At 34.9% G+C, this 25,779-nt stretch overlaps 5 long non-coding RNA genes across 5 annotated transcripts; 4 read left to right on the top strand and 1 right to left on the bottom strand.

The window, feature by feature from the left end:
- Positions 1-1,897: 1,897 nt before the first annotated feature.
- Positions 1,898-2,915, top strand: LOC110885542. Its single transcript, XR_002562290.2, has 3 exons — positions 1,898-2,193; positions 2,277-2,370; positions 2,714-2,915. It is a non-coding gene; the product is annotated as an uncharacterized LOC110885542 (long non-coding RNA).
- A 123-nt stretch (positions 2,916-3,038) lies between these two features.
- On the top strand, positions 3,039-3,516 carry LOC118482891. The gene is made up of 2 exons (XR_004869140.1): positions 3,039-3,176; positions 3,292-3,516. It is a non-coding gene; the product is annotated as an uncharacterized LOC118482891 (long non-coding RNA).
- A 7,407-nt stretch (positions 3,517-10,923) lies between these two features.
- LOC110885543 lies at positions 10,924-23,705 on the top strand. The gene is made up of 4 exons (XR_004869139.1): positions 10,924-11,099; positions 23,067-23,117; positions 23,201-23,294; positions 23,636-23,705. It is a non-coding gene; the product is annotated as an uncharacterized LOC110885543 (long non-coding RNA).
- On the bottom strand, positions 11,522-13,481 carry LOC110885544. Its single transcript, XR_002562293.2, has 3 exons — positions 13,070-13,481; positions 12,094-12,163; positions 11,522-11,563 (listed from the first exon to the last, which is right to left on the bottom strand). It is a non-coding gene; the product is annotated as an uncharacterized LOC110885544 (long non-coding RNA).
- A 73-nt stretch (positions 23,706-23,778) lies between the features above and the next one.
- Positions 23,779-24,125, top strand: LOC118482890. Its single transcript, XR_004869137.1, has 2 exons — positions 23,779-23,840; positions 23,912-24,125. It is a non-coding gene; the product is annotated as an uncharacterized LOC118482890 (long non-coding RNA).
- The last annotated feature ends 1,654 nt before the right edge of the window (positions 24,126-25,779 follow it).

Raw genomic sequence — 25,779 nt, 5'->3', positions numbered from 1 at the left:
ATCCACAGTTTAATGGCTTTAAATAAAGTTACTCTCATCAGTGACCTTGATGTGTTACTCGAAAGCCACAAACTCAAGGCGAGAATCATTTGAGATAAAGATGGTAAAGTTACCAACAAAACAACAAATGTTGTACACAAAGAAGTCTTTCGAGATTTGTAAGTTATAGGTGTTACCTTTACTTTTTTATCTTTTTGGTTTTTTAATAGAAGTTTTTATTTATGCCATTTTTGAGTTGTATCTAATCTCATAATTTTGTTTTACATTCCCAAAATTTAATACTTTTAGTGTATGTTAGTTATCGGTACGATCCTTTTGAATTTATGTTTGTTATTGCTATGACTATTCAACTTGCGTTACAATTTTATTAATTTTATCATTTTTGTTGTTCAATCCGTGTAATACACGGGTTACTAACCTAGTATGATATATAACAACATTATTCTTTCAATTTCATCAAAACATAGGTCTAGATCTAAAAGCCCCAAATTCTATGCATGAAGAACCCTAATTTCAACTAAAATTAAATTCGAATAATTCAGCCTCTTATCATTGAAATTGATAGAGGTCTTTTGTAGAGGATGAAAAATAAAGCACAATAGGCTTTGGAATTACCTGAAAAAGGTTAAGAATTGAAGATGATATCGCCATGTGAAGTTTGGAGCCCTAGAATGTTCTTTGATCCAATTCGCGATGTACAGTTGATAAAACGAGGAAATTTCAGTGGGGTTTTACATGGTTTGGCCAGAAGAATCGTATGGTATAGGCCTTGTTTGGTGATTTGCGGAATAAAAGATACCCAAATATGTTCTTGATAGTGTTTTAATGGTGTGAATAATTGAATCCTAATCAACCGATTGGAGTTTGAAAGGAAACGATTATGTTGCTAGACCATCACTCTCCATCATTGCAATTTAATTGGCATTAAAACAGAGTCTAATCATCAGATAAAACATTTCGTATGTTCGGGTCGTGTTTTATGCATAACGGATCGCGTTTCAGATCAAAAGGGGAAGAAGATGATTGCGATCAGTTTGTGCATTTATTTTAAACATATCATAAATTATCACAAAATGAGATATAGTTCAGCTGGTCAGTTTATTATCTGTTGGTACCAGGTTCGAACCATGCTTCCCACTTTTTTACTTCTTTTCTTTTATAAACCACATTTGAAACTCATATTTATATTATTGGTTCCAGCTTTATAAACAAAAAGACCAGTAGTAGCTCAGCTGGTGTTAGTGGGAATTTGTAAAGGGTGAGGTCGCTGGTTCGAATCTCGACCTCAGCTGTTTCTTTTTATTTGTTTCATTTCTTTTATTTCCCAAACATATAACTTTCAAAAATTGTCCACTTTGGCCCCTCCAGGTTGCATTATGTTCCTAACTGGGTTAACTTATATGGCTAACCTAGTTAGGTGATAACTTAATAAAAATTAACATAACAACTAACCTAGTTAACCTCTTATAGAAAATAACTAACTGAGTTAACCGAGTTGACTAACCTAGTTAGTTGATTTGCTATTTTTATGGTTTCCATTAATTACAAAACAACCCCCTTACCTTGAAACTTTGATATTTTGACAATTTTCACCTTTTTAAGTTTAAATCTTGTTTTAACTACCATCTTTAACGTAGTTAGTTAATCCCTTTATAATTTTAAAATGATTTAACTGGGTTTCACTTATAAACTTCTGTTAAATTCTGGTTTTAATCCGATGCAACACGTGACGATTAATTATAATAATAATAACAATAATAATTCTTATTTTTATTTTATTGGCAAGGGTCCGGTTTTACAATTCGGGTCGGATTTCGGAGGTCTGATTTTGACGGATGTTACATATTTACATTAGTATTGATAACTTAACTAATTGAATATCTATTTAGCAGCTTTTATATTTTCAGCATGACAAAAACGGTGGACTGAATCTGGTCTTTTTGCTATTTTAGTCAAATTGAAAAACTTGATATTGGACCTGCAGAATTGTTTTTTTATCTTCTTTGGCATTCATCCACTTTGGGAAAAGTTTACCTGATATTGTTTTCGTTAATGTCCGCCAAATAATTTATTCATTATGCATGCTTGTTATATAATTTGTGCCCCCTTAGTCTCTTATTGACCAATTTGAACATGGTGTAGGTTGTGAAAGCACAACACTCGACTCAAGGAAGGGAATGCACTATCATACATGTTAAAGCTTTCTATGTGTTCATTTGGTATATATTTTTAAGCGTTTTTTGGCTGTTAAACTTTTTATTATTTGTGATGTGTAGGTTGGAATACCCTGGATTGGACCTGAGCATAGCTTTCTGAAAGATCGAGGTTGTGCCGAATAGTATATGATCACTGATGAAGAAGCATTGGAAGGTATGGAAAGCCTAATTTTTATATTTTGAGCCTTTAAAATTCGTGAAACCGAGGTTCGCAAATAAGCAGGGTTAATCAGTTGGGATGTACCCACTAACAGTTGAAAGGGTTGATTCGGGTTATATTTTTATCTCAAATGGGTCAAGCAGTTATCAATAAAAAAGCTAGCTAAAAATGACATGGGTACCCACAACATGTCAAAAGTCATCAAAAGGGCTAAGGATAATTAGTGCCCGTTTTAACTTCTCCAAGAATCAATATAGGGAACTAATGTATTGTGTCATGCCAATCATGCTCGAAAGTTTGAACTTATGATATGCTTTGTTGAAATTGTTGTATACAGGTACGGGGGATGCTATTTGCTAAAGATGTCCGTAAACAGCTGTCTCAAATAATGCAGAAGATTGCAAAAGGTTTGCCATAACAGACTTGAAGGTTACAGAGATTATATACTTGTACTCAAGTTTTTGGGTTGGATTTCAATGGAATTCATCTGTCAGAATTAGAAAAATAGCTGGAACCAAAAAACAAACTCGAATCCTTTCAAGGTCTCAAGGTATGATCAGAATGACAAATCCCAGAATTTTATTTGAATTTAGAATAATTTATGCTTTTTCAGGATGAGAATGTGAAATTTATTGACGAAATTCAACCTAAAACTCCACAAATAACTAATAAGAGAATTGCACTGAACAGTGTTTCCACTACGACTGCAACGAGCCAAATTTCATTGGAAAACAGCAACAAGAAACTGGTCTAGCGATGACAGTTAATCAAGAGGGAGTATTGGCTACTGCCTACTGGAGGTGAGAGTTTTTTTTTTTTTTTTTTTTTTGTAACAGAAATGACTGCATTTATAAGGTTTTCTGACCCCCCCCGAATATGTGTTCATTTATTGATATTGATCTTTATGATGAAAAGGTGACAATGGGAGTTTGTTGTTTTGGGACTCGAAAAGCGATCATTGTTTCCAACAATCCCGAACAATCGTTCAACCCGGTTCGCATCTTTTTGACCTTGAAACACCAATCATCTACCTCTGTGCATGTATTTAAAGTAGGGGAGTTCAGTTTTTGAATCATACTCGAAAAAACCAAAATTCGAGTTGAACTGAATTCGAATTCGGCTTTTGAGTTTTCAGACCGTTAGAGAAGCCAATTCAATTCGGATTTTGGTCCCAGCTCATACCCCAAATATGAGCTGTTCAGGAAGATTATATGAATAATGTATTTGTTATTACACTCCTAATTATTTATATCCAAAAAATTCAAACCATGTTGGATTCTGGTCAATTCCCGATACTAACTGTGAAGTCTGTTAGAGTGCATGAATATAACGGGAAGTCTATCGGGACCATATCCTCGAGCCAGCTGGTTATAGAATCTGATTTTCCCGAGGCACATAAACTTAAAGAGTGGTTCAACGGTGTTGGGAGGAACGCCCCTACGGTACCTATGTCACGAGAATCCGTGTCTCGGACCGATAAGAAGACCGTGATTTCACAGACCCAGAAGGCTGCTCTTAGGGAAGCTTACAAGAACAAGAAGTACTTGCCTCTTGATTTACGTCCAAAGAAAGCCTGAGCTATTCGTAGATGTCTAACCAAGCATCAGGTACGGGTGTGTTTATCTCGGGTTATTATAAAAAATTTTGCAAGTACATTATAAAATTGATAGATTAATAGTTGCATCATGTTCATTGTTGTGATAGATTGTCTCACCATGTTTATATTTTACTTTACGATTTATGTGGTGTCATATTGGTATTATACATCGTAACGAAGGGTGGGTGTGAATGAGTCAAGCGCACTTGAGTTCTATTTTTTAGCTTTAGGGTGGGTTTGATTCATGATATTTTAGTTTGTTTGCTCAAGTAGCTCACAAACGACTTGGCTTCTTTGCACTTAATGCCAGAGTTGTAATTAGACTTGTACAAAAATCGGTTTTAGGATCGAAGCGGAAAAAAGTGAAACCGGTTCGGGCTTAACCCGACTCGACGTTTTTAGACTTGTTTGCTACATTTATAACCGGTTTAAAAGCCGAATTAGTTATAAAAACCGGGTTTTTTGCCCAAACAAGTTAAAAACCGAACTGGTCAGTACCCGTTTGGGTTCTCGCATCAAACTGGTTTTTTTTGTGCCATAAAAAATCAAAACCGGTTAAAAAACCGGACCATTTTTTAATAAAAAAAATTGATTTGTAGACCTCTGGTTGTAATAGTGTATGGTTTACGCCCCAAAGAATAGTTATCCATTTGATTTACATGATTTGTTGTGTGTATGTTCTATTTATTCAAGTTGTGGATTTTTTTAATCATATTAGTTTATTTTTAATGTAGGCTTCGTTGAAGACAGAAAGAGAGAAGAAGAAAAAGTATTTTCCATTGAGAAAGTATGCTATCAAGGCATAAGATATGAAAGCTTTTAAGGAGAGTTTTCAGTTTTGGACTTAAATTTTTATCAGAAATGTTTGGCTACACTGATTTACAAGACTTTTGGCATTCAACTTTTGCTTTTTTTTTGTTTGACTGGTTTACAGTTTTCAACTTTGGTTAATTGGGGTAAATTGACTAACTTTTTGATTTGTTGGTTATGTAAAATTTAAAAAAATTAAACAACCCAAAGTTTGTTTAGTGGGTTATTGGATTTTATCACCCCCAATTATTGGCTACTGGTTGCTACCACTCTCAACTAACACGTTAATGCTCGACACCCTCAACTCAACACTCTCAACTTAACACTTACTATGTTATAGCACTACGTTGTTAACTTTGCACTAACTTGTGTTTTTTTATAACTGACCAAGTCTAATGGGCCCAACATAAGTTTGTATATATTTTTATTATCAATTTATCATATAGGATTTTTTATCTTTAAAATAAAATTAATAAAATATACAAACTTGTTTTCGTATGCCACTATTAATTACCATAAATTGCCCATTACACTATAACCATCATGTGTAAGTGTCGCATCCCATTTTAACATCATTTCACTATCATCTTATCCCACTTCACCATTGTATTTACCACTCATTGATTGATATGTGGAAAAAGACTTTCTTGGATGATTATAAAATAGATAGACCATATCAATGCTACGAATAAAAAAACTGACAAAGAATCGATAAACTAATAGAAAAAAATTAATAAAAGTATATCACCAAAGAATCGATAAACTAACAGAAAAACGAGTGCCAATATATCAGGAATAAGAAAACTAACTTAAGTACTATACAATATATCACGAGACGACTGATAAACTAATGGTAAACGGGTATCCTATTGTAAATCGTCACTCCCGCTGCATCGCGCGGGTAAATGGCTAGTGTGTGCATATATATATATACATACATATATATATATATACATACATATATATATATATACATATATATATATATATACATACATATATATATATATATATATATATTCCAAGTTAGACTTGGAAATATATTATTTTTGGAATTTAAATTAAAATACGAATATTTTTGCTAAAGGAAAATTATAAATAATTTTCTAAGTAATATTCCTCGTAATATATATTTTGGGAAATATATATTAAAATATTTTTACTAGAAATATTATTCCGGAGAAATTGATATAACATTAAGTATAAGAATACTTAATAATTACAAGAAATACGTGTTTTCGTACGTATAAATACACGCCGGAATACGACCCCAAAATATGGAAAAAAATATACAAAATAAGAATGCGAATACAAGTACACCCATCCTTGGGAAGGAAATACAAGTATAAATACTTGAAAAGTACCAAGTTAAAATATATATTGTTTTAACTATTATTCCAAAATTTTAATAAATATAATTTAAATAAAAATGTTTATTATTTTAACAAATAATTATATAACTTGGAATAATGACGAAGACACTTGGAAACGTAACTCAAAGGCACTAATTAATACTAAGTCAAGGCATGACCCGCTCGTCTAATAGACCATAGTACGTTGTAGGTAGTCGTGTACACCAGAGGAAACTTTGAGTTACATGCGGATTCGAAGAACGCAAACCTGTGAGTTCATGGCCCCCTTTTCTTTTAACTGTTTTCGGTTTTATAACTTCGGGGTGAAGTACATGTTACAAACTATTTACAAACATTTATACATGGTATGGTTAGCTAAGGAAGGGTACTGCTAGATCATGTGAGTGGTGGGTATGACGCTTAAGGCCATTAATCCTCTTTGTAGGACCGAGGGACATGAGTGATAGATCTATTTGGGTGTAGCGAGCCCCACCCATGAGTCCGACGAGTGGACCATGTGGTGACTATGTCTTATTGACAAATCTGCTAGGTTTGAGTTTTCCTGCATCACGTCACAAATATTAATGTATTAGCTACACATTAATTGATCTGTTTCCTTCTTGCTTTCATACCGGGTTTTCAAGTACATACAAACATACTTACAAATGTTTCAAAGTTTTATCCACAAACACACACATGAACTCGCTCAACTTTTGTTGATTTTTCAAACTACATGTATTGCAGGAAAGTGGTTATGGATCTGGCGGGCGTTCAGGATTTCAAGTTGTGTTTAAAATAAAAGATGTCATCCAGTACTGAAGGGTTTGAGTCATATGATTTATCCTTGATAGAATACATGGTTCCAAAGCTCGCTCTTATTAGTGTCATTTGTGAAGTCCAGTATGGAACTTTAAGCTTTGGTGGTCATGAGAACTAAATTTGAAGTCTTACTCTGATGTTAAACAATGACGGTTGTATTATTTTGAAAACTATTTATGGATGAACATCTTGGTATTATCATATAGTTGTTTGTTATGGTCGAATGCAATGATATTAAGCAAGTCACACCAAATCACGCTTCCGCAAAAGTCAGGGTGTGACAGTGGCGACACGCGCCAGGGTCTAGGGGACCTCGCGTGACACGCGGGGGAGTCAAAAATCCAGTATAAAATCCAGGGGAGTGGCACTTGCATGGATTGACCGTTACGACGTAAAAATTCGTTTCGTACATTGTTTTGTGCTCTGATCTTTCCAATAACACTCAAAATCTCGAATCTCTGCTACGATAACAGGGAAATAACTCGATCACTGCTACGATACAATGTCCGATCGATTAAAACCGATCCGATGGATGTTTAAGTGCTGCCTGAATTCGGGCTATACTTTGTCATACGTCGTGAGGGTTTCGATCTCATGAAATTATCGTAAATGTTGAATTAAGTTACTGACCTAGTTTCTTTTGCATTTTATATTTAACTATGTTATCGGCTTAATCAGTAGGCAGACTCTAACCATTTAAACTTGCAATGTGAGTCATTCTGTTTTTATCAAATTACTTTGCAAAACCCTAAATGTTTTCCAGTTATAATTACATGGATTAAGTCTTTGCAAATCTTAAATTACTGGCAGTAAGTGGGGTATTGTGCACATTACTGATGTATTATCACTTTTAGGTGGGCGAGCCTAAATAGTGATACATGTAACTTTTGGGTGACATGACCCAATAGGGATATGACCACAGTCACAGATCCGGTCGAGTGACAACTGGACCAGATAATTATAAGATAGGGGCAATTGACAGTATTTCCCGCTAATCAAATCTTTTTAAAACATATTTCAGGTGATTTACTATGAACAAGGAAAAATATCGTGTAGCACTCCAGCTTGAATGAAGTGGCTCAGTAAATAAATAAACATGTTTTTTGTAACCCGGGAATTTCCCTGTGAAATTTCTTTATTGTAAAATACGGGGTTTATCCCGAAACTTATAATAAAATAAATGGGTGTTTTCAGTTTAAATGATCCTGTTAAAATTTCCGCTGCCAATTAAACACCAATACCACAGGTTTCTGTTCCGCGGCTTCTGAACCGGGTAAAACGGGTCGGGGGCCGTGACGGAAAAAGGTGGTATCAGAGCCACTGATTTAAGCCAATTAATTATTTGAAAAATACTTGCATTTTAATTTGCAATTTTGTGATTATGTGAAAATTAAATTTACAATAATTAAAATTTAATTTGGACTTTTGTGTTTTCTTTATGTGTGACTAACAACATGAATGAATTATCGGAGGCTCTCCGAAATTTCACAATCCATTCTACTGATATGGAGACTACCGGAAACCAGTTCGGTTATCAGGCTGATACCGAGGAGCCAATTGTGTTCCAAGCACAGGAAAAACCCAAACCCAAAAAGAGAAGAAGGCTTCTAGACCGGAAACGGGGGAGAAAGAAGAAACCCGCTGTAACACCCCGAAAATATAAATCTTTTATTATAAATGTGATGTCAATAAATAAACAGATGAACTAACTAGGATTAAAAATGACCTAGTTAGATAAAAGTCTTGTAGTCACTTATAAGTGGGTTAAAACACTCAAAATATGAACTAAAGGAAATTAGAGGGACCAAAGGTGTTTAAATTGAAACTAATTATAATAAAAACATATTTTAAACACAAAACACACACTTGTGTGTGTGCTGGGTTCGATCAAACACAGAGGGGGCGACCAAAACTCCTCCAAAACCCTAGTTCATACTATTTGATCAAAATTGAAGACCAAATTCAGTCCCAAATCAAAATCCGAACATAGATTAGTGATCACCTCAGTGAAGGGATCATAAGGTATGTAAATTTTGTAGAAAACTTCCATTTAAATTTCTGGATGAACATAGGAAATTCGAATTTGATGTTGCATGAGTGTTGTATGGATGAAATTGGAATAATATGGTGTCTAGGGATAAACCCTAGTCGATTTCTTGTTGAAATTTTGCTTAATACTTGTGAGATTCATAATCACCATTGTAGGTGATTAATGGGTTTTGTAGAAACATGATAAACACTAGGATTATGATTCTTGTTCTAGTGTAATCTGAGTTTTATGAAGTAATTTCTTAAATGTTGATGTTAAAATTTATGTAAATTTGCCTAATTAACGTTAATCTTGGCTAAATAAAAAGTTATGAACTTGATGATAGATTGTGAGAAATTATGCCCTTAAGGTGTTTGTGAAAATGCCTAAAAGAAGACTTAAAACTGGAAATTTGAGCTAAAACGCATGTTTGTAGAATTATGGCGAACTATGCGTTATATGTTAAGCAAAAGAGTTCTAAACGGGTTGTGGTTGAACTATATAGGAAAGGAAACCAGAGTGTCAAGTGGACAAGCCGGTGGTACGCGCGATTGAAGGGTGTGCTTTGAAGGTATGTAACCGTGATCCCGTTACATTATGGTATGATTAATTATGGATATTCGGAATTATGTTTAGTAGAAAAGGTAGCGTTAGTAAAAGTGACGTAGATCACTATTAGTTAGTCATGTCGTAAACTTGAATAACAATTGTTTGGTAGTCATTAGAAGTGGAGGATTCCATAAATGAGCCAAAAGGGTCAAATAATTGTTTAGTAAGTAGTAAAAGTGTGTTTAGAATAGCATTTGGCAATGACGGATTACAAGAGCATGAAACCATTGATTTGGTAATGAAACACTGGTGATCATAAGCCCCGGATGTTTGGTAAATACGTCTTGCGGACATAAAATTTGTTAGTGGTTAAATTAATACAAAAGCTAAACGGGTCAAATAAATACATAAGGCATTTATATACTTTCAGCCCGTACATCCAATTTTTGATATATTAATCTTGATAGATGCGTTGGTAATTTAATTACGGACGCGTAGGAAAAAGAATCACCTAAAACGGACTTACGAATCATAAGTTATGGTGGTTTTAAGTTTGGACTTGATAAAAGGTTGAGCTGGACAAGTGCAGCAACAAATAAAGGAACTTTCTGTCAAACTTATATCATAGTTTTGACAAGAAGAAAATATATTATTTTTGGGTGAATAAAAATATGTATTTTCTTGGAAATATTAGAGGATATATTATTTTTGGAAGAAATATACATTTTCTCAAACAAAAACGGAATATATTATTTTTTGGAGAAGAATAAGCATATATATATATATATATGTATGTATATATATACTACTTTAATAAGCATATAGGAAGGGCAAGAATGGTCATTTGCCATTGTACAACCATTTGAAGCCCATTGTACAAGCATTTAAGCACAAAGTGTTGAAAACTTCTTTCAACACATGCTCTATAGCTGTGAAATTTGGGCGGCCCTTTTGGGCGGAACTTTTTCAAAATTCAAATCACTCCTCAAATCTAACAATCCCAAAAGCATAGAATCCTCTTGAAATAATTTGAAAACCCACCGTCTCTCTCTGTCCCTTTCTTCTCTCCTCAAAACCCACATCCACAGCCACAATCCCCTCACTATCCGTATCCATGTTTCTGTTTTCCTCTCATACCAAGAACTGCGATGATGTTGGAACAGATTGGTAGAGATGAAGAAGACGATGGGGGTATATTCTGGCGGTTGAGCAGCGGCAATGACGTCTCTTTCAAGGATTTGTACCGATTAAGGTTTCATTTGGGCTTCGTGTCTATGTTAAGGCTTTGTGTCGATTATAGCTTTGCCGGTTCTGATTGCAACGTCTTAATTATGGCTTCGTATCTCTATAAGGGTTTAGAAGGTTTGTGTTGTTTTAATTTATTAATTGCTTTACTTGCTAGCAGATTTGCAAATTTTTGTCTGCACATAACAATGGTGGTTAGGGTTTTCAATTTTGCAACTTATGTTTAATTTTTTTTTATTTTTTTTGCCATGTTAGTTCAATTGATGGGTTCAGGGACTCTGATATTGAAGCCTCACATAAGTCAACAATGTCCTAAAGGATGGTAAGTAATTTCTTAAAAGTTAAAGCTGATTTGGTTCTTAACTTTTTATTTTTGTTCCAGCAAACATTCTTATATTTATATGATATAATATAACAAATTTAATTTAGGGATTTCCAATTTGGTGTTAGGTTTAGTTTGATTATCATTACTGTTGTAATTTGGACATGACATTGAAAAGCAATGTGGCGAGTTCAAGGTTTGTAAATAAACAAGTTAATGATTTCTTTATGTATTTTGTCACACCCCGACCCGCAGCGGAAAGGTATCGGGGCATGATGATTGCCCATAGCTCATGACAACTAATTATTGTTTCAATATTTAAAGCATATCCATTTAAATAGTCACATAACATATAATAATCAAAATTGTTCATACATTGTTCAAACAAACATATCAAGATTTCAATTTATTTTCCTAAGGCCCATGCTACGTGTCCACATCACTTGATCATCAACTTTGAAAACCTGCACCACGTTAGAAAAATATATTTTTGGGTCAACAAAAAAGTTGGTGAATAATTTCCTCCATTTTATAGAAAACAGTTTTATATTTATTTATTTAAAAAAATTATTTTTAACATGCACCTCAAGGTTAGTGTGTAAATGGTCTCATATCATCAACATAGTCAACATATCCATAAATCCAAATTTACCAAACAAGAATACACCATCAATAACAACACAACCAACCAAAATAAATAGACTCCTGATAATAGTGTGCATTAGGCTCAAGCCCCGAGGAGTGAGTCTAATACTGTTGGCGATACTAGGCTACAACCCATGGCCGTGGGGAACCTAGTCAGCCGTGTGGATCCACTAGACTCAATAGCATGCAATAGACTTGACATCAGATAGCATATAGAATAATAGAATATACATAAGACGTTCACATAATAACACTTGATCATAGCATGTTAAGTAAATCGAAAAGTGTAACATGATGCACCCCAAAATTTGTAAAGGATTAAAAAGGGAAAATGGAAGAAATTACTCACAGGTTGCGAAGAGTTAACCCACGAGAATTATCGCACGAGTACACGAGGTATAACGATTGACTAAATCACCCTAGATTAAATATAACCAAGATTCTAAATAACGAAATACTTGAACGAATGGACAATATATTAATTTTAGGAAATTGGGTTCTCCTATTTGGGGACTTTAAATTATATAAAATAACTATTTGACAAAATAACCAAACCAATATAATTTTATTTACATATAGATTTCTATAATTATTTACCATGATATATTCTTAGAATTATCAATTTAATAGGGTTTAATAGTTTTGTAAATGCCCATATTTAAACAAATTCACTAAAACCATCTAATAATTTTTATATCACAGATTAAATGATTATCACATAAAATGATTAATTATATAAAGGAATTTATTTTATTTAATATTTCCATAACTTTACTTAAATAATTATCTAAAATTATGGAAGATTTATATAAATTCCCACTACGGTTATAAAATCGATAGAAATCAGTAAAAATATTCATAGAATTTATTTGTGAAAATCTAGTTTTTTTAAATAATTAAATAATGTATAAATCCAAATTAAATTTCATGAATTCCCAAAAATTCAGAAAAAAATTTATAGAATTTCCCTAGTGTTGATATAATCTGAAATAGTCAATAAAAATATTTTTTTGAGTATATATAAAATTATCTTGCATTTTTATTTGATTTATCTAATGATTAAAACAAAAATAATTCACCAAAATTCCAATTGATATCTAAAAATTTCCAACATTTACACATAACATGCTACTATGATATATAACAACATTATTCTTTCAATTTCATCAAAACATAGGTCTAGATCTAAAAGCCCCAAATTCTATGCATGAAGAACCCTAATTTCAATTAAAATTAAATTCGAATAATTCAGCCTCTTATCATTGAAATTGATAGAGGTCTTTTGTAGAGGATGAAAAATAAAGCACAATAGGCTTTGGAATTACCTGAAAAAGGTTAAGAATTGAAGATGATATCGCCACGTGAAGTTTGGAGCCCTAGAATGTTCTTTGATCCAATTCGCGATGTACAGTTGATAAAACGAGGAAATTTCAGTGGGGTTTTACATGGTTTGGCCAGAAGAATCGTATGGTATAGGCCTTGTTTGGTGATTTGCGGAATAAAAGATACCCAAATATGTTCTTGATAGTGTTTTAATGGTGTGAATAATTGAATCCTAATCAACCGATTGGAGTTTGAAAGGAAACGATTATGTTGCTAGACCATCACTCTCCATCATTGCGATTTAATTGGCATTAAAACAGAGTCTAATCATCAGATAAAACATTTCGTATGTTCGGGTCGTGTTTTATGCATAACGGATCGCGTTTCAGATCAAAAGGGGAAGAAGATGATTGCGATCAGTTTGTGCATTTATTTTAAACAGATCATAAATTATCACAAAATGAGATATAGTTCAGCTGGTCAGTTTATTATCTGTTGGTACCAGGTTCGAATCATGCTTCCCACTTTTTTACTTCTTTTCTTTTAAACCACCTTTGAAACTCATATTTATATTATTGGTTCCAGCTTTATAACCAAAAAGACCAGTAGTAGCCCAGCTGGTGTTGTGGGAATTTTTAAAGGGTGAGGTCGCTGGTTCGAATCTCGACCTCAGCTGTTTCTTTTTATTTGTTTCATTTCCCCTCTATTAATTCATAAAAAGTTTTTGTGAGTAAATTCTACTATTCAATTTTGTACAAGTCATTATAGCTTTGTTACAATTAACTAAAGCACAATTCATTTTTCTCTTAGGTTCATCCATTGGTTCATGTTTTCCCCCTTTTACCAACTTTTAGTTTCCTAATTATATAATTACTTTAACATTTTTATGCATAGAGTGTTATACCTTTTGCTTTGGGTTTTTTTTTTTTCTTTTTTTAACTTAAACCCAAAAGCTTTTTAAATTTTGCAATTTTAACCAACGTAAATTTCTTTTTCACTTTTCACTCAAAACTTTTCATTATTTTCAATTTAACCTCATAACATTTTTACCTTCAATAAATATAAATAACTAACATTTTTGGGGTGTTATACCTCTTGCTTTGGTGTTTTTTCAAAAAAAATAAACTTTGATTTTTTAACTTTAACCCTAAAGCTTTTTAAATTTTGCAACTTTAACACACATAAATTTCTTTTCACTTCTCACTCAAAACTTTTCATTATTTTCAATTTAACATCACAACATTTTTACCTTCAACTTTGGTCCCCTATACTTTTCATCTTTCGCAAATTTTCGTTTTAAGTTTCGTTCTAAATTTTGCGAGTTAATACGGCGCAACGTGCGTGTGTGGTTCAACGTTTTTTTGTTTCGTTCAAAATTATGCGAGTTAACACGACACAACGTGCATGTGTGGTTAAATATTTTTACGTTTATTTTTTTTTCGTTTGATAAGTTTGTCGCAACGCGTGGGTCCTGGATGACTCAGTGTTGGCAGTCGCTGGCGATGGTGTGGTATTAGTGCTATTTGACATAGTTTTACGCCCCCGCCGCAACGCGGGAGAGCTTAATTCTAGTTTCTTTTATTTCCCAAACATATAACTTTCAAAAATTGTCCACTTTGGCCCCTCCAGGTTGCATTATGTTCCTAACTGGGTTAACTTATATGGCTAACCTAGTTAGGTGATAACTTAATAAAAATTAACATAACAACTAACCTAGTTAACCTCTTATAGAAAAAAACTAACTGAGTTAACCGAGTTGACTAACCTAGTTAGTTGATTTGCTATTTTTATGGTTTCCATTAATTACAAAACAACCCCCTTACCTTGAAACTTTGATATTTTGACAATTTTCACCTCTTTTAAGTTTAAATCTTGTTTTAACTACCATCTTTAACGTATTTAGTTAATCCCTTTATAATTTTAAAATGATTTAACTGGGTTTCACTTATAAACTTCTGTTAAATTCTGGTTTTAATCCGATGCAACACGTGACGATTAATTATAATAATAATAACAATAATAATTCTTATTTTTATTTTATTGGCAAGGGTCCGGTTTTACAATCTGGGTCGGATTTCGAAGGTCCGATTTTGACGTGTTGGTGCACTACATCTGCTGATTACGTCTTGTATCGAGTCATAAGTCTTAAATGTTAGATCTGGGCACAATATACGAGAAATAGTGAGATTGTATAAGTTTTAGGAGTATGGATCGCTCATAGGTACATGTTGATAGTTGGGCCGCTTATTAGTCAAATAGGGTCTGTGGGCCGCTCTTGTGGCAACATTATGAACCGCTTTTATGACATGTATCTGGACCGCTTATTGGGCCTGTCCAATAAGCGGTTCCAGTTGCCTATAAATACCATAGGAGCGATCTCATTTGTAACGGTTCCTGATTTTCGTACCGAAGTGCTGCCGGATCGAAAACAGGTTGTACTCATCGTCAAATCAATAGAAAAGAAGATTAAAGTGATATACAAGCTATTCCTACGTCATTTACTTGTTTTCCGCACCTGTACTTGACGAAAACACCTCTGAACGACTCGTTCGGGTCACCAATCGATCCTACAAGTGGTATCAGAGCTTCAGGAGGAGGAGTTCTACTGGAAATAGCTAAAAATTGTCGAAAATTCTATATTCTACTCATTCTTTTTCAGTTTCAGATATTTTTCACGGTCGAAACTTGCTCAAAATCTCAGGGATTGTGCGCGATGGTATAAAGACAAACCCTTGAAAGTTTGGGGTTGAAATTCAAAGAAATAGTGGGTCAAATCGTTGTCCGAAGTTGGATCGCTTTTCTGGATCGCTTATTGGACCTAGCTTGAATCGCTTATTCGTACGTATTTAGGACCGCTCATTCGATCGTTCTGACTTGAATCGCTCATTCGGACTGCTCATCCGGACCACTCATACAGCACACTTTTGAACCGCTCGAAAGTAATTTCTGTGAACCGCTCATCTGTACGAGTTTAGAACCGCTTATACGGTCGGATGACTTGAACCGCTCGAACAACACACTTTTGAACCGCTCATCCTATATTTCTTGAACCGCTCGAACAACACACCTTGAACCGCTCATTCGAACATCATATCTTGAATCGCTCCAAGGAACTATATTTGGACCGCTTTTCTGTCAGTTGTATTGAATATTGTGCTAAGTCAACATGAGTTCTGAATTTTTCAACGCATTTGCTACACCGAGTACTCCAGCCGCGATTGCTCAAGCCATGAATCTTGAAAATGAGACGGGAACCACCCAGAAACCCCCGAAACTGATGAGTATTGAAGAATACTACGGGTGGAAGGATAGATTTGAAAATTGGGTTCAAGCAAATCATCTTAGATCATGGGAATGTATCTTGAAGAAATATGTGTTACCGAGAACAGAGGTGAATGTTATCAAACAGATATCTGAATTCACAGATCAAGAACGTGCAATGTACAGAGCAGAAAAAATGATGATTAGTTTATTGCAACAAGCGATTAAAGAAGATATATTCATTCTGTTAGAACACGACAAAACTACTAAGTCAATATGGGAAGCTCTTAAAATCAAATTCGAGGGAAGTACGAGTATGGTTAAAAGCAAAAAGGCATTGCTTAAGAAAGAGTTTGATCTTTTTAGCAGTCTACCAGGAGAGGATACTAAGACGCTGATTGAAAGATATTGTCACTTAGTGAGATCATTAACAATGATTGGTGTTGATAAAAAACCTGAAGAGTATGTGGATAAATTGGCTGACGCGTTACCTCAGAAAGAGTGGGGAACGTATTTAATGATATTGAAAAACACGGGTGTTTATGACGGACTGACAATTGGACAATTTATTGAAAAATTAGAGGCTCAGAATCTTGAACAGCAAAAGATCGCTAGAATGAACAGTTCTAGTGGTCAACAGGATGTTAAAATGTACTATAAAGGTAGTGTTCTAGTTTTTGAAGCTGAAAGAAGTCCAAAGATTCAAACCGCCTTCAGTGCTGGTGATTCATCAGAAAGAGCTGATCAGAGTTCAAGCAAGATTAGCAGCGGGTTTTCATCATTTCCGAGTGTGAATCCGAAAGAGACTAACACAAGCTTTCAGTCTCAGGGTACAAAGACTGGAAACGGATACGTGATTCAGTGCAACATAGCTCTCAACCTTCCAGAAGGTCAAAGCTTCTCTGAAGACACTGCGAAAGACCACATGGCACTTCTGGGTTCAGTTCTGTTATCTTATGAGGGTCTTGTTGCTGGTCGGATCGGAAATCCTATTCTCACCAAAGAGGATTACGATCAAATAGACGCCGAAGAGATGGAACTTATGGATATCAAGTGGTGTCTTGCAAGTGTTCTTAGACGAGCTGAGAAATTCAAAACCATTACCGGGAGAAATGACTTTCTTGACGCTCATGTATCTACTTTAGGTTTTGATAAATCTAAAGTTACTTGTTTTCGATGCAGGGAGAAAGGCCATTTCAAGCGGGAGTGCAAAGGAAGAGAAGCTAGCGGAGCACAGAATCCATTCGGGAAAGATGATTACTACCGCAAAGCTATTTATCAGCAAGTTGGTCAATCCCAGGAACCTCAGACAGCTCACGGAAGAAGGATTGAAGATCCGAAAAGAGCATGCTTGGTAGGTTTCAGCTGGAGTGATTATATATCATCCAAAGACACTGCAGCACGAGTTATCGATCAAGATGATGAGAAACTACCAGAAGGTTTCAGTTGGGATATGTTTGTGGATGAGAAGGGAGAATACAAAGCTTTCATTGCCAAGATTGTCCGAGAGCCAGATTTGTTTGCTACTTGGATGAAATCGATTGGTGTGAATGTACCAAGTGAGGATGAAAAATTTGTGTCATCTGATGAAAATTCAGAAAGTACCGATGAACTGTCAGAAAGATCTGGAGAAATTTCAGACGGTTCAGATGAGAGTTTATCGAGTTCTGATGAGAGTGTACAGAATGAAATTGTTTCAGAAAAACCAGTTGTATTTGATAAAACATCGTCTGATTCTGGTGTTTCTGATGGTGATTCTGAAAAATCTGTTCAGTTTGATCAGTCACCTGATCACAGCAGCAGTGATGATGAGGAAAAACATATGAATGTTGCTAAGTCTCATCTTTCTCCTGATAGTTTTCATTTATATTTTGCAGAACGGATGGAGAAACTGAAGAAAAAACGAGCTGCTCAAGAACAACAAACTGAATCTGAAGATGATATTCAAGTTGTTGAAAATGTTGCTGAGAAGATTACTGAGGTTGTAAAAGAAGAAGAAAAGGTGATTGAAGTAGAAAAAGTGGTTGAAGTTGTTAAAACCATTGAAGTTGAGAAGATTGTTGAAGTTGTCAAGCCGTGTGAGAAGTGTTTGGAAGCCTGCAAAGAGTGTGCAGCAAAAGACGACATCATAGCTGAGTATGAGAAAAAGAAAGAGCAGTTATTGTTTAACCTCAATTATGTGAAAGAATCGTACGATATATTGAACAAAACAGTAACTGGTCTCCAAACAACAAACTCAGAAAGAGAACAGGCACTGACAATGATGAATGCAACTTTGATGTCAAAACAAAAAGCGATAAATTTCTACATCGAAGAGAGTGCAAAATGGAAGCAAGAGTTGGAAACTGAAAAGATCGAAAACGAGAGAATTAGACGGTTATTGTTAAGCTATACTACTTCTGATTATCTCATTGATCGTGTTTATCCAACTGTTGCAGGTTTGGAAGCTTTTCAAGACGAGAAGCCAAAGAAGAAGAAAGACTGTGGTAAGAAACCGACTGTTAGCTATAACAAGTGTCCACCTCCAATTTGGGATGGGTATTCTCCTAGGAAACCAAATGAGGAGCAACTTGAGAAAGCAGTCAATATAAAGTTAAAAACCGACACAATTGACGTTTTACCAGACAACATCGATGTCACGTTTACCTTGTCCGATACTGATCATGAGTCTGAATTAATCAAAAAGGTGGTCGATCAAGTGTTGGATACTGATGAGGAGTCCGAGTCGAAATCTAAGTCTGAAGGGTCAAAGTCGTCAGTCAACAGTCAAAATTCGTCGGTCAAACGGTGTTATAGTAAAGAATTTTTGTTATCGAAAGCAAATTTGGATGATGAAACATTCGAAGTTGTTTATACTTTGAATGGTTCTGACAAATTATATTACAACAAAGAGTTTCCGATACTGAATATCAAAACGGAAGTAATCAACAAAATTTTTAAACTTGTAGAGGTTAATATTCCTGACTTAAAAGTTTTGAACCATTTTGAAAAACCTAAAAAATATACTTCTAGAATTCAACAACGTCTAAACAAGAAAAAAGGTTACAATTCTGGTTCTGATTTTCAAAAGAAACCTAACCAAAATCGTAGCTACAAAAAGAAAGGTTTAGGTTTTATTCCACCAGAAAATGATAAAAATATGAAAAATTCTAAAATGAAATCTGAATTTGTGTTAGGTGGAAGCTCAGACGAGGAACAGAAGAAACCGTTCTGGAGACAGTCCAACAAAGAGTTTCTTGCTGAGAAAAAGAAAAATGGAGATGAGATTTGTTATCAAAAAGAGACTCGAACCTGTTACAGATGCAATGAAGTTGGTCACATTGCATGGAACTGTACACAGAATGCCAAAGCAAAACAGGGAGTTTCTCAGAAGTTGAAAGAGAAAATTGTTGATGTTGAACCACCGACTGAAAAACTTAGAATGTTTGAGAATTCAAAATTCGAGGTTGGTGAATGTTCACAAAAGAACAAGTATGAGAAAAAAGGAAAAGACAACCAGGTCTGGGTTGCGAAGAAGGATGAAGTGAATGTCGGCGATGAATCTGGTTCCACAAAGCCAGAAGAGCCACATGTTGAGAAGAAAACTTTACTAAATGATGAGGAATTTCCATCATTGAAGTTTGACGAAGTTAAAAAGAAAGTGGGAAAAACTGAAATTTCAAATCAGTTCTACAAAGAAAAGAATGATTTTGATGTCGAGAAAACATTCAACGGGAATGTTAAGAAGATTTTTGGAAAAATGTTGAGTGGGAGAGCAAAGGGGGTCAAAGATTTTTACGCCACGAAAAAGGCTACATACAACCCAACTGTTCAGGAGTTGAAATCCGTCAAGTCTGAGAAGACTTGGATGGATGTTTGTTTTCCATGATAGTCTAAGGACTACGCCGGAGATCCCAAGTTTATATCGTGGATCAGGAATCGGCATCATTCTAGTTTTTGATGTATTTGTTTGGATGATTGTGATTAATGTTTGAATGTTTTGCAGGTGGAAGGACTATGCCGGAGCTTCCAGGTGGTTAATTGCGAAGCAGGAATCGGTATTCTGATTGATATATTGGTGATGTAGACGTAATATTCCTACATGTGGTAGTTGTTTGGGTATCTACAAGTGGTAATTTTGATCCCACAAGTGGTAATTGTGGTTAGATTTTGAGATGCTTGGATACGTTGAGTTAATTACATTTACAAGTGGTACAGAAGGTTCTTAGATGCAAATGGTAAATCAGGGACATTAATTTGTACTTGATTTACTATTCATGACAAAAGATAGACAAGATGATGAACCACATCCCCGTTTTTTAAAATTGATAAACCTACAAGTGGTTGTTATCAACACAAATTCATTTTCCGAAAAATCATTTTGATTAAAACAAACTTAAGTGTTTTGAAATCTAAATGAGAAAATGGTTTGTGATAGGGGGAGTTCAGATTGTTTATGCCTAGTGGATGGCGATTTGATGTGCTTCAGTGTCGGTTGTCAAGTTTCTGTATAGTTTGTTTTACTCTTTATGTTTTTAGTAGGTCAAATATCTAGAAGTTTTCAAATTTTCTTTAAAATGTGTTTGCATTTTAGGGGGAGTAGGGAATTTCAGAAAATCCAAAAAACATTTGAAAATTTAAAAAAGCCAAAAACATGATAAAATTCAAAAATGAGTTTTGTTGCGAAAAAGAGGAAATGATAGTACATCAGTGGACTATCACGGCACGCTAAAGAAATGTAAAGTTAAAAAGTGTTAAACAATCTTACTGCGGACGTGTCAGTAGATTTTCGCACATTTAGTAAATTGAAACGAGATATAAACCTAAATCAAACTTGCTTAATTCGTGGGTAACTATTCTTGGATATATGGGTAACCCCCGAAATCTTGTTTGAAAGGTCCCGTATTCTGAGATACTAGGTCTTTATACTCAGTGATATCTGGGGTATTATTCCGGGACTTCTGCTGTATGGAAGTACTGACCTAGTCCCCGGATAATACTTTCTGCTAAAAGCTTTGAAACATAAGCTTCGCCCTCAGCATGCTGATGAAACAATAAAATTGATAGTCGCTGCTGTTGAAATGCAAAAAGATCCTCTAAAGGGGACCCACCAAAAGTCGAGCCGTCATCTCTCTGCTGAACGGAAGTTCTGACCTGAGCTCTCACGGTTTCGCATCTAACCCCTTTACAGATATCATCTGTGGTATACTCACCTGTAAGACTGAATATTTGGGATCTGGATACGGGAGTATATTCAAGTGGAGTGATACACAATTAAGTTTAAGTCTCTAAAACATTAATATCGTATCTCGAATCGTTTGAAATTTGTGTTGAAAATTTAAGAGGACAAACATACTGACAATCTAGGTAAATTGTTTAAAACTTAGAATGAAATCAAGCTTAACGGTGTTGGTGATATGTCTCAAAAACTGATATGATCCTCTTGCACGAACTCACAAAAATATTGTTTGTAAATATTTCATTGTATGCATTTCATTTCTTTACATTGAAAATCCAAAAAGATTTTAGTGTGTTTTAGCATAAATTTTGAAAAAGACAAAAAGATTTTCGACAACTGATGTTGGAAAACTGATTTTCAAAATTCCGAGTGCTAAACATGATGAACAAAATTTGAGGGGGAGTGTTTGTGTAAATATAATTGTTTTCATTAAATCTAGCCTTCTTTAAGTGGTTCATCATAGATTGTTTTTAAGGGATGTAAAATGCTGGTGCATAGTTGTTGAAATTAATTTGCAAAAGAAATTTACTTTGAGGTAGAGTCTATGCAGGAAAGCCAGGCGTTGATCCTGAAGATGTTACTGAAGATGAGAATACCAGTAAATCGAGAGGGGGAGTCTGTAGATAGAGAGAGAGAAGCTCGAAGACTGATCAAGACTGAAGATGTGAAGATATAGCATGGTGTGACTCGATAGTCGACTCCATCAACATCTGAGGGGGAGTCTGTTGGTGCACTACATCTGCTGATTACGTCTTGTATCGAGTCATAAGTCTTAAATGTTAGATCTGGGCACAATATACGAGAAATAGTGAGATTGTATAAGTTTTAGGAGTATGGATCGCTCATAGGTACATGTTGATAGTTGGGCCGCTTATTAGTCAAATAGGGTCTGTGGGCCGCTCTTGTGGCAACATTATGAACCGCTTTTATGACATGTATCTGGACCGCTTATTGGGCCTGTCCAATAAGCGGTTCCAGTTGCCTATAAATACCATAGGAGCGATCTCATTTGTAACGGTTCCTGATTTTCGTACCGAAGTGCTGCCGGATCGAAAACAGGTTGTACTCATCGTCAAATTAATAGAAAAGAAGATTAAAGTGATATACAAGCTATTCCTACGTCATTTACTTGTTTTCCGCACCTGTACTTGACGAAAACACCTCTGAACGACTCGTTCGGGTCACCAATCGATCCTACATGACGGATGTTACATATTTACATATTTACATTAGTATTGATAACTTAACTAATTGAATATCTATTTAGCAGCTTTTATATTTTCAGCATGACAAAAACGGTGGACTGAATCTGGTCTTTTTGCTATTTTAGTCAAATTGAAAAACCTGATATTGGACCTGCTAAATTATTTTTTTATCTTCTTTGGCATTCATCCACTTTGGGAAAAGTTTACCTGATATTGTTTTCATTAATGTCCGCCAAATAATTTATTCATTATGCATGCTTGTTATATAATTTGTGCCCCCTTAGTCTCTTATTGACCAATTTGAACATGGTGTAGGTTGTGAAAGCACAACACTCGACTCAAGGAAGGGAATGCACCATCATACATGTTAAAGCTTTCTATGTGTTCATTTGGTATATATTTTTAAGCGTTTTTTGGCTGTTAAACTTTTAATTATTTGTGATGTGTAGGTTGGAATACCCTGGATTGGACCTGAGCATAGCTTTCTGAAAGATCGAGGTTGTGCCGAATAGTATATCATCACTGATGAAGAAGCATTGGAAGGTATGGAAAGCCTAATTTTTATATTTTGAGTCTTTAAAATTCGTGAAACCGAGGTTCGCAAATAAGCAGGGTTAAACAGTTGGTGTACCCACTAACAGTTGAAAGGGTTGATTCGGGTTATATTTTTATCTCAAATGGGTCAAGCAATTATCAATAAAAAAGCGAGCTAAAAATGACATGGGTACCCACAACATGTCAAAAGTCATCAAAAGGGCTAAGGATAATTAGTGCCCGTTTTAACTCCTCCAAGAATCAATATAGGGAACTAATGTATTGTGTCATGCCAATCATGCTCGAAAGTTTGAACTTATGATATGCTTTGTTGAAATTGTTGTATACAGGTACGGGGGATGCTATTTGCTAAAGATGTCCATAAACAGCTGTCTCAAATAATGCAGAAGATTGCAATAGGTTTGCCATAACAGACTTGGAGGTTACAGAGATTATATACTTGTACTCAAGTTTTTGGGTTGGATTTCAATGGAGTTCATCTGTCAGAATTAGAAAAATAGCTGGAACCAAAAAACAAACTGGAATCCTTTCAAGGTCTCAAGGTATGATCAGAATGACAAATCCTAGAATTTTATTTAAATTTAGAATAATTTATGTTTTTTCAGGATGAGAATGTGAAATTTATTGACGAAATTCAACCTAAAACTCCACAAATAACTAATAAGAGAACTGCACTGAACAGTGTTTCCACTACGACTGCAACGAGCCAAATTTCATTGGAAAACAGCAACAAGAAACTGGTCCAGCGATGACAGTTAATCAAGAGGGAGTATTGGCTACTGCCTACCGGAGGTGAGAGTTTTTTTTTTTTTTTTTTTTTTTGTAACAGAAATGACTGCATTTATAAGGTTTTCTGACCCCCCCCCCCCGAATATGTGTTCATTTATTGATATTGATCATTACGATGAAAAGGTGACAATGGGAGTTTGTCGTTTTGGGACTCGAAAAGCGATCATTGTTTCCAACAATCCCGAACAATCGTTCAACCCGGTTCGCATCTTTTTGACCTTGAAACACCAATCATCTACCTCTGTGCATGTATTTAAAGTAGGGGAGTTCAGTTTTTGAATCATACTCGAAAAAACCGAAATTCGAGTTGAACTGAATTCGAATTCGGCTTTTGAGTTTTCAGACCGCTAGAGAAGCCAATTCAATTCGGATTTTGGTCCCAGCTCATACCCCAAATATGAGTTGTTCAGGAAGATTATATGAATAATGTATTTGTTATTACACTCCTAATTATTTATATTCAAAGATTTAAATTATCATAGTAATGATATTCTTTTCATCATAATGACTTTATGGGGTAACTTTTGCAATGTAGATGGCCAAAAAATTCAAACCATGTTGGATTCTGGTCAATTCCCGATACTAATTGTGAAGTCTGTTAGAGTGCATGAATATAACGGGAAGTCTATCGGGACCATATCCTCGAGCCAGCTGGTTATAGAATCTGATTTTCCCGAGGCACATAAACTTAAAGAGTGGTTCAATGGTGTTGGGAGGAACGCCCCTACAGTACCTATGTCACGAGAATCCGTGTCTCGGACCGATAAGAAGACCGTGATTTCACAGACCCAGAAGGCTGCTCTTAGGGAAGCTTACAAGAACAAGAAGTACTTGCCTCTTGATTTACGTCCAAAGAAAGCCTGAGCTATTCGTAGATGTCTAACCAAGCATCAGGTACGAGTGTGTTTATCTCGGGTTATTGTAAAAAATTTTGCAAGTACATTATAAAATTGATAGATTAATAGTTGCATCATGTTCATTGTTGTGATAGATTGTCTCACCATGTTTATATTTTACTTTACGATTTATGTGGTGTCATATTGGTATTATACATCGTAACGAAGGGTGGGTGTGAATGAGTCAAGCGCACTTGAGTTCTATTTTTTAGCTTTAGGGTGGGTTTGATTCATGATATTTTAGTTTGTTTGCTCAAGTAGCTCACAAACGACTTGGCTTCTTTGCACTTAATGCCAGAGTTGTAATTAGACTTGTACAAAAATCGGTTTTAGGATCAAAGCGGAAAAAAGTGAAACCGGTTCGGGCTTAACCCGACTCAACGTTTTTAGACTTGTTTGCTACATTTATAACCGGTTTAAAAGCCGAATTAGTTATAAAAACCGGGTTTTTTGCCCAAAAAGGTTAAAAACCGAACTGGTCAGTACCCGTTTGGGTTCTCGCATCAAACTGGTTTTTTTTTGTGCCATAAAAAATCAAAACCGGTTAAAAAACCGGACCGTTTTTAATAAAAAAATTGATTTGTAGACCTCTGGTTGTAATAGTGTATGGTTTACGCCCCAAAGAATAGTTATCCATTTGATTTACATGATTTGTTGTGTGTATGTTCTTTTTATTCAAGTTGTGGATTTTTTTAATCATATTAGTTTATTTTTAATGTGGGCTTCGTTGAAGACAGAAAGAGAGAAGAAGAAAAAGTATTTTCCATTGAGAAAGTATGCTATCAAGG

Source organism: Helianthus annuus, chromosome 10 (genome assembly GCF_002127325.2).
Source record: "Helianthus annuus cultivar XRQ/B chromosome 10, HanXRQr2.0-SUNRISE, whole genome shotgun sequence".
NCBI lineage: Eukaryota > Viridiplantae > Streptophyta > Magnoliopsida > Asterales > Asteraceae > Helianthus > Helianthus annuus.
The sequence above is the reverse complement of the archived record's forward strand: the minus strand, read 5'-3'. Positions and strand labels throughout refer to the sequence as shown.